At 39.9% G+C, this 10,294-nt stretch overlaps 1 long non-coding RNA gene across 1 annotated transcript; it reads left to right on the top strand.

Annotated features, from left to right (window-relative positions):
- Nucleotides 1-2,825: 2,825 nt before the first annotated feature.
- On the top strand, nucleotides 2,826-3,646 carry LOC128441817 (uncharacterized). The gene is made up of 3 exons (XR_008338769.1): nucleotides 2,826-2,933; nucleotides 3,012-3,047; nucleotides 3,560-3,646. It is a non-coding gene; the product is annotated as an uncharacterized LOC128441817 (long non-coding RNA).
- The last annotated feature ends 6,648 nt before the right edge of the window (nucleotides 3,647-10,294 follow it).

Below are 10,294 nucleotides of genomic sequence, written 5' to 3'. Positions count from 1 at the left end.
ACTCTGTTGCTACAAGGTTACTTACTGTTGCTACTGCCTGGCATTAGCTTGGTGTTTGGTAGCTGTTAGCTTTAGCATATTTAGTTTTTAGCAGCCTGTCGGACATTAATGTTTAAAAAAAAGATCAGAGGGAACCATCTTCAAAATTTAACACTATGGTTTGTTTGTGTTTTCATTCAGTTCTTCTCAAGTGAAGCTGTTCGACTGTGCTCCAGCTCCACGCTCCTTCCTGCAGCCTCCACTCCTGATGCTAACCTCATGTCTCCATCACACAGAGCAGCAGACCTGGATTGACAGAACTTTCTCCAGAGTTGCCCCCTCCCTCTGGAACCCCCCTCTCCAAAACACTATTTGTGTAGTTTTTAAAGTCTTATTTGCATGAGAATTGTTGATCACAACTTTTCCAGCAGATGCCTTAATGTAATGTTTGTGCACAATAAATGACATTGATCATACCATATTGGTATTTGCTTGCACTTCTACACAATGTTATTGGCAGATAAGATGCTGATTACATTAAAGCAGTGAATGCTCTGCTTTAAGCAAAATAAACACACAATGATCCAATGGGTTTGAAATAGAATGGGCACATTACATTCTGTAGAGAATGCCTCAGTTATGGAAGTCAGAAAATAACTTTCTTTATCTAAGGTTTCAGTCATTTATAGTCACAGCAAAGCACACAGGTTTCGTTGTCTAAGTGGCGCCCATATCATATTGTTTAAGATGTGTAACATCAAGTTTGTGTATCAGTGCTAAATACATCCAGTCATTAGTCAGAGTCCACCCTCTTGTTTACACTAAAATTAGGTGACCCAGATGTTTCACAATGCAATCTGATAAGGTCGTATGAGAATATATGATAAAAAACAAAACGTTTTAATAGTGCGTTTGTGTGTATGTATATATACACACATACAAGGCTTTCTTTTCTACAGAAATCTTTTTCCTGAGTTGATGTCTCTGCTTATTGTCATCTAGAATGTGAAACCAAATCTATTTTTGGGTGTACCCATACAAGATGTCCAATGTAACACCAATAAAATCCAGTCTACTACACTAATGTTTTAATGCCTCTGCAATAGCGAGTCGCCGGAGGCATTACTGTATGTTTTCGGGTTGTCCAACTGACTATTTGTCTCAGAGTCAAAAGGTCAAGGCCACGCTGACCTTATCTTATGGTCAGTGCTTAATTTGTAAATCACAAGGTGCCGGAATGCAAAGTACATATGACAGCGCAGGGATGACAAGACGGGCACAGGTCCCGGAACGCATACAGAAAACGGTGCTGAAAAAAACATGCAAATGCCCACTGACAATGCCGTGGGATTTACAAGCCTTAATTTCAAATAATATCCATGGTATAAATTTTATGACAATAATTTACAATTATTTTAGGCTATACTGCACAGCACAGGCAAATGCCCACATCAACACAGGTGGGACTTACAGTCAGCAATTCATTTCTCAACATAGATCTAACTTGTAAAACATAAAAAATAAAAGTTCAAAGCTTACAATAAATCACATAAATCTTCCATTATTATTATTTAAAGATTGGCACGGTGGCCTATTAATAGACAGTATGCTCACCATATTTAGTTGTCCAAAACACCCCACATCACGACCATGTCCGGATTCTCCTCCTCCTCCCTGTTTCGGGTTTTACAGCGTGTGTCTGTGACTGCTGGCGCTGTAGCTAGCTCCCGCTCCGGCTGGCGGGCAACCTGACCTGCTGCTGCCGGGGTACCGGCCTCCTGCCCTGGCTTGGCTAGCTGTCGGTGAAGCTGGCTAGCGGTTGCGGAGCTAGTCTCCTGCTGCAGCCGGTTTTGCTCGTCAACATGACCGCTGCAGCTGCCCTTGTCGCCGCTTGTCGAGGCTTTTCTGACTCGTTTCGAAGCGTCATGCAACTCTTCCTTCTTTTTGAAAAAGGACAGTAAATTCAACTGTCTTTTTGACATGTTTGCATTGAACAGGTAACTCTTTGTTCCTCTCTGCTGCTTGCTCCCCAGATGCGGCAAATTTCAAAAGTTTTTGTCTGCGAAGCGGGGTGCATCAACAACAGATCTCCGAGTCTTTCGAATGACGTCGTTTTATCTTAATAAACAACATGAAATTCATGGGATTTGTTCTGTAAATTATTATATGAATATTATTGTTTTATTTTATACATTTTTTTAACATTAATACTAACAGAGCTGCCAACTTTTCCAAAAAACCTTGGAGTGAGATTTTGTCGGGGGTGACCAAAATATAGCCGCGCAAGCAGAAACACAAGTTGCAAACACAAATCAAATGAGAGACTTATTACAAAACGTCACATCAGCGGCGGTGTGTCTTTAGCCGCCGCCGCCACCCCCCGCCCTGGACGATGTAGCGAACCTCGTCCGCGGCGGACCCATAGGGGCGGACCTCTTGTCAGGGAGGGGCATGGCGGCGCCGGCCCACACTGCCTTCGCGATCGACGTATTGGCCACTTGTAAGGAATCACCCTTTTTTTTGGCGTGATAAATTGGATATGTGTCACACGCCGAAAGCGTGAGAGTTGGCAGCTCTGTATTAATATTTCTTTCTATACGAGAGTTACCGGATCAGCCCAAATAAGTCCTGGAACACGGGCAGGCCAAAAACAAGAGGTGCCGGATCCTGTTCCTGCAGGATCCGGCACAAATTAACCCCTGCCCAAGCCTCCCCTGTGTTTACGGATGACGATGTCACCTTGTGTTGTCAGTATCAGAGCGGCAAACACAAACAAACCAGCTTCTCTAAAAACGGAGCATAGTTTGACTCTAACAGTTCGTCCGGTTCAGACCGAGTCATAAAGATGACTCTTAAGAATGTGACACGGGAAGATGAAAGCTTCTACAGGTGTGCGTCCCACGACAGACAGCTGCAGAGTCCAGAGAGCTGGTTATCAGTGAGACCGGACAGAGGTCAGCTGAACATCATCACTCTGCTGTGTGTTCTATAGAAGTCGATCAGTGTCACATATCAACTGTTGTTTCTTTTAGGAAACTTCACATCAGAGGAGACTCCAGCCTCCACTGGTATTTTTCTTATTTATATACATCTACTTGTTTTGGAGGAAATACTCAATATTAATCAACACATTTTCCATTATTGAGTGAAGTCTTTTGGTTGTCTGGTTCTCCTCCTGCTCTGTCTTTTCATCAAGGTCTAATTTCATCAGGAAGATCCCTCAGGATCTAATGAGATGAAAGACACTAGAATGGGACTCAGTAGAGCGCATATTCACCAAGGCCCAGCAGTCCCCTTAAATACAATCAAGCCGCACCAAATTCCACACACTCATAGATATCAGTCCTCTACATACGGCAGATTTTCATTAAGGTCCAAGAATTATTCCCTGAGAAAACGTTTTAAAAGCACAATGTTAAAGAAAGAGATACAAAATGACTGGATCAGCTTAATACCCAAATACAGTTGGCCCTTTCCTGACACTTACTACATCTGTCCGCCAAGTTGATTGGAAATCCAATTGTTGTTGTTATTATAACAGTTTTATTTATTTCAACAAGTATTATGTCGTCTTGATCAGGTTCCTGGAAATGGATCATTGCTTCATGTGGGGTTCTACTTCTGATCGTCATTCCTTTGACTGTTTGGCTCGTTTGTCACTACAGGTTAGTATTTATAAAATCTTCATCCGTCTTGAGTTCCTACTTTCTACTGCATGAGTAAATGATTCACTGCCTGTTGTATTTTCTTGAAGGAACCAGAAGTTCTGCACTTGGAGCTTCTGGCCAGTTTCCTAACAGGAAGTTCCAGCAGGGGTGCTTTCTGCCACCAAGTTGGATGTGACGGAGGTGCAGTGGGACCTGTCGTGGATGGAGATGTCCAACCTGTTGGAAAAGGATTCTTATTGTGGCACTTAAAGGGAAACTCTCTTCTGAAGCCCAGAGAAAGTATTAACTATTGGGTCAAACCTATGAGAAAGCTCAGTCAGTGCTGCAATTTGTAGTATTTGATGGTCACATGTCAAAATAGTGCTGCCTGATATATTTTTGAATTGAATTAAATGAAATGTTTAGGATTTCTAAGGATGACTACATTTGCTGATGGTGCAGATTTGATAGCTTCCAATACAATGTTATTGTTTCAGTTGTCATAATTGTCAATGTCAATACTTTTGCACATTTAAACGTCTCTCCTTTGAGTACATTTTGAAACTAAGAATCGTATTTGTTATATCTTATTTATCTAATCATTAATATAATTGACTGTTCTAAATCATTTTACATGTATCATTTCTCCTGTGTTTGTTCGAGGTTCCATGTTGTTTGCTCCCTTTGAATCATTATTTGCTATTTCTTGTCGTCTGAAGTTATAAAAGTCATGGAAATCGTCGTGCTTGTTTTATATCTTTTAAGGCAGAACATACAACTACCAATAAAATAAAAATAACTATAAAGATTAACCAAACAAATACAATTTTACACAAATCCACTGCAAACAGACAAAAAAAAGACTAAGAGACACAACACAAGTCTGAAGTGGCACAAAATGGCTACAAAGAGACACACAAAAGAACTACAAACAGACAAGAACTGTAGAAAGAGAGATAAAGAAAAAAATACTCTACATATATATTCTACATGCACCTGATAATATAATTCCATTCAGTTGATTGAGTAAAATAGATATTTAAAATTTCACAATTTACTTCGCTAATTTAGGCTCTGGATTTAAATGCTACATTTTTTTTTAGAAAGACCCGAAACCATTATGTGTCTGTCAAGATAATTAAGATGCATGCCACACTGCATTATTCCTCATATACTACACTGTTTATCATTTAAAAGAAGCACATTACGCCTGTGGCTGAGGGGTAGAGTGGTCGTCCTCCAGCCTACAAAACCATTTACCATTACTGTAAAATAAATACATGTGCATGCCTTTAGAAGCCGGCATCTTTGGTAGTAATTTAATGTCGATTTTATTTTCAGTTCTTCTCTTTATTGCATTAGAGGATGAAAAGGAACCTGAGAAGAATAGTTTTTTCCACTTTGTTTGATAAGCGGGGGTTTAAACAAACGGAGCTATTTCTAATAATGTTGAAAATATTGGCTGTGTCAGGGATTACATCTCTTTGCAAGGACTTCACTCTTATAATGACTGATATAACTCACAGTATGAGCAACAAAGTAAAGACTCAAGATCATCCAGTGCTGCTGTGTGCACACAGTTTGCCAAAATACAGTGTAAATATGACATGGATTTTCAGGAAAGCATTTGGTCTGAGTTACCAGAGGAACAGAGAGGTGACGTGAGGTGTAGGACAGAGAGCAACATTAATATTAAAGCCCTGCCCTGTAAGACACGCTGAAGAAGAATCTATCAAAACATCAGGTCATAATTTGATCTCATAAAAAAGTTCTCTTACATAATGAATGGTGTGTTATGTTGACAAAGAAATGAAGTACAAAAGGTTACAGTTACAGTTCTTGTCATCTTTGTACAATAATACAAATTTCTAAAGAACATCAGCAGCAGACATTGGTTCTTTATTGTCGTTGATATGTCGTTCATATATTCCAAAAGCCTCTATAGCGGTCAAACCAGTTAGGCCTCATCGATAGACCATGTTAGCTGCCAATTTATTGCATTTTGCATTAATAGCTCACTACAAACAGTACACATCTTCTTAAATAGACCTAAAATATACTTTAGACAGAAAGATGTTAAGGATCTACAGTAGTAAGAATCTAAAACAGTAAAAATTAACTCTGAGATGTTTTTGAACTCTGACCTTCAAAATCATACTCTCATGCCGTGTGTAAGGTAGGGCAGTCGGTGGATGAACAGAATGTGTGTCCATTCATCGTTGAGGAAAATATCAGGAAGTCCTACTGACAAACATTGTTTGGAATTTTAAAGAGCAAAGTATTTTCATGTGAGAGAACAAGCATTTCATTGAAAACTAGGGCTGCGCAAAATTATCAAAATCTCATATCCTCTTGTAGAAGTCATTTCATATCCAGTTAGTCATATGTATTGTAATTGGTCATCCGTCTCCGTTATTCTTTAGGTTTTGTTTGAGCTCTAAGCTGTATTACTCTCATCCATAGACACCTATGAAGGTATTTTCTGCTGCAAAACACTTGTGCAATGGAATTTGTGGTTGTAGAAAATCGTCTTTTCTTAAATGTTCTCCATACAGTGTGACATGAACCTCTTTATAAAATAAATTTAAACTATTTAAGTCTTAATTTTGTTTGGGAATATCCTGGGTTGTATAATGTTCACATGTTCGTTTGTGGCTAAGAGTTACACGACGAAATGAACAATAGAGAATGAAATGAAACAAAATACATTTTCTACCATCACACAATGTGTATGTATGTATGTATACATGCATATGTATATGTATATAAACATATATGTAAGTATGTATTGTAATATATAATATATATAATATATATATATATATATATATTAATACTAAGACAAGAAGGTGATAAGACAGGAGCCATTAAAAAATTTAAGATTAGATGCTGCAAGAATGACGCAATTAAAAGTCCAACAAAATGAAACGTCCTGTTTTTATTTACCGAAATAAATGATCGCAAAACTTCCTCATCAGTAGGTGGTTCTATCACCATAGCAACCAGATGCTAAGATTTGAAATAGAAGATTATTTTTGATTGACAGGGACACTCTCTCAATACCTCCTTTGATGCTTTGATGAACAGCATCAGAGTTGGTATTTTGATAGGAGACCTCTGATTGGCTGTTGATTGCTTTAAATACTGTTAAAGTTTAAGACAGTTGCTATTGCACTCTGACCTTGACTGAGGTAAGTCATGTCTCACTCTCTCTCTGTATTTACCCAGCATGCTAACCAATACAATTCAGGCTCATTATTCAAGCTGGAAATTAAACCACTGTATAATATGAAGCTTCTGCTGTTACATGTTGATAATGTGCTGTTTTCTGTTGCTTTTATGACAAATGTGAAAATATTGTTTCTGGCTTCTTTTGTGTTTTCTGCTGCTTATCTTAATGAGTGATATGTGTTAACGTAATGCTAAGTAGCGTTAGGTCGCCGAGGCCAGGCAGAGCGAGGCATTGTGGACAAAACACCTGTAGCACCAGGATATTTTCACATTTCACATCTTATTCTACCAAAGAATGTGATTTTTGTAACATTGGGATGATTAACCTTGGTGTTTAACAATGGCTTGGTGCCATGGTGATTGATGAGGGAAGTTTTATTTCAAAACGATTTTTTGGTTAATGTGTAGTTTGAATGTGTTGAAGGACAAGTTGACGGAAGCTTAAGTTAATGCTAGGAGCACATTACATGAGCTGTGTAGCTCCTTTAAGGAAAATAACAATCCCTCTGTATTGGGTCTAATGTTATTTCAGAGAAAACTTTTCTGGAAGGAGCATCAACTTGCATAACTTGATCACACGGTCCCATTTTTTTACTCTCACAAATTTCAAATATATCTGTGTGTCCGGCAAAGTCTTGGAATTCTCCCGATGTCTTTATTTCACAGATAGGACTTATAGTTTCTGAATTATAGTTGTTTGAGTGGTGCACTCAGAGTTTAGATTTCTCTCTTCCCAGTGAGGAGAGAACAGGTGCATTCAGTTGAGTTTCCATGGCAACCAGATACACACGTAGCAGGAGGGGAGTCTCTCTCTCTCTCTCTCTCTCTCTCTCTCTCTCTCTCAATGTCTCGCTTAAACCAGCCAGTCTGTCTCTCTCCCTCTCTCTCCTTCTCTCTGCGTGTGTCTATCTGTATAAATTGTTTTATATTGAATGTTTGATAGATCAAATTCACCTAAATCTTACACACTATTTCATCCTGTCACCTGCAGACAAAAGCCATTTGACTTCAAGATCCAGACAAGAACGGACACTTCTTCTGAAAATAGTGCATCAACTGTTCCAACAGCTTCATCAAAAGATAGATCTACTCTCTGTGGTAAACCATGGAGAAACCAGATATTCTGAAGATCCTCAATGACGAACTCCTCCAAGCCTACAGGAAGATTAATGCTCTTAAGGATGAGGTGTGGCAGCTGGAAAACCAGCTTCAAGACAGAGATGATGTCATAAAGATGGCGGTGGAGAAGGAGAAGGAGAAGGAGAAGGAGAAGGAGACCGAGAAGGAGACGGAGACGGAGACGGAGATTGAGAAGGAGAAGGAGATCCAGGCTCTGAAGGAGAAGGTGGAGCAGCTGGAAAACCAGCTGAAAGAAAAAGATGATGTCATAACAAAGGAGGTCAAGAAACGGCGCGCTCGCCTCAGGGCCTATCTTGACTGCTTGGCTGATCTCACTGACTGTCAGGCCAAGATTAAGCTTATGGAAGCAAGTCTGCACCAGGAGCCACCTCAGCCTGATACAGGATGTAGCAGTGAGATGGAGGTGGAGAAGGAGAAGGAGAAGGAGAAAGAGAAGGAGAAGGAGAAGGAGAAAGAGAAAGAGAAGGAGAAGGAGAAGGAGAAAGAGAAAGAGAAGGAGAAGGAGAAGGAGAAAGAGAAGGAGAAGGACAAGGAGAAGGAGAAACTTGTGGCGATCTACAATGTCGAAATCCTCCGAGCCAACAGGAAGATGTTGGCTCTTAAGGAGGAGGTGGTGCAGCTGGAAAACCAGCTTAAAGACAGAGATGATGTCATAAAGATGGCGGTGGAGAAGGAGAAAGAGGAGGAGAAAGAGAAGGAGATTAAGATTGAGACTGAGACTGAGACTGAGACCGAGAAGGAGATGGAGACGGAGACGGAGAAGGAGAATGAGATCCAGGCACTGAAGGAGAAGGTGGAGCAGCTGGAAAACCATCTGAAAGACAAAAATGATGTCATAACGAAGGAGGTCAAGAAACGGCGCGCTCGCCTCAGGGCCTATCTTGACTGCTTGGCTGAGCTCACTGACTGTCAGGCCAAGGCTAAAATTCTGGAAGCAAGTCTGCACCAGGAGCCTGCACCAGGAACCTGAGACAAGAAGGAGCAGTGAGGTGGAGGTCAACAAGGAGAAGGACAAGGAGAACGAGAACGAGAACGAGAAGGTGCTCGATTCAGGGCCGAAAGGAGACGAAACTGCAGCAGGAGAAAACTCCAACTATGGGACTGAGCTACAGAAAGGAGGAGGCCGAGATGAGCTGGAGGAGAGAGAAGAGGTGCAGAAGCCCCGCCCTCACCCTTTTTCTACTCCTCAAAACAAACCCCTCCCCTGTCCCCCTTTGTACATATTTGAAATGATCTAATGATGTGATGTAAATATGTTAAACTTTTTGAATAAAAATAACTAGTACAGTAACATCTACCTCTGTCTTTCTGAATATACATACAGGATTCATTGATCAATTAACACAGTGTTGGAGTGAAACAAATCAGTGTGATTCATTTAGTGTGCTTCTATTCATACGAACACAGCAGAGCATAGACAAACAATGTTTCTTAACTTTTTTACATTTGGTCAAATCTATATATTAATTATGACAACAATACAATAATAATACTATCATCTCATCTGAGGGCCCACCCATCACAATGACCACGCCCATCTGACACGCACACACACTCACGCACACACACACATGCACACACACACACACACACACACACACACAAACACACACACACACACACACACAAATACACACACACGCATACACACAGACGCACGCACAAACACACACACAAGTCATTATCATTTATATATTTACTGTATATATACACATTTATTTCAATTTATTTATGGTTTAGGTCAATATCAGATCAGAAGACATGTTCATGGCACTGAAGTCAATGTAAAATGATTTAATTTATATAATCAATTTGTAAATTAATTATATAAATTATATTACAGTATGGATGTGGTGGTCTAACTATAAATACATTTGATTTTCATTAAATCATATATATTTGATGTATTTAGTGATTTTATTTTCAAATTGTTGATTTAACGATAAAAGTAGTTTTTTTCCAATTGCACCTAAAGCCTTTTTCGTTTTTCTGGTAATGATACACCTGAAGGACAACTTCACAGAGCTGCTAGCATGGCTGTGGACATTTAGCATTGCAAAAGATTGCCTGGCACAATAATGACTTGTGCTACTTGTGATAGCAGCGCAGGTTGCTGGAGGGAGACACATATGAGGACTAGCTGGCTAAGTCCTGCTGGGTTTACAAGTAGTGTCCAGGATGCAATGGAAGTTAAGTTTTATGAGGTCTCGTGTTCCTGCCAAGGCAAATATAAAACAATGGAATGAGCAGCAACGGCCGAGAGTCACACCAGAGTCACGTTACATTATCAACTCTCT

The sequence above is a fragment of the Pleuronectes platessa genome, chromosome 6 (assembly GCF_947347685.1).
Source record: "Pleuronectes platessa chromosome 6, fPlePla1.1, whole genome shotgun sequence".
Taxonomy (NCBI): Eukaryota; Metazoa; Chordata; class Actinopteri; order Pleuronectiformes; family Pleuronectidae; genus Pleuronectes; species Pleuronectes platessa.
This window is presented reverse-complemented; position numbering and strand designations above follow the sequence as displayed.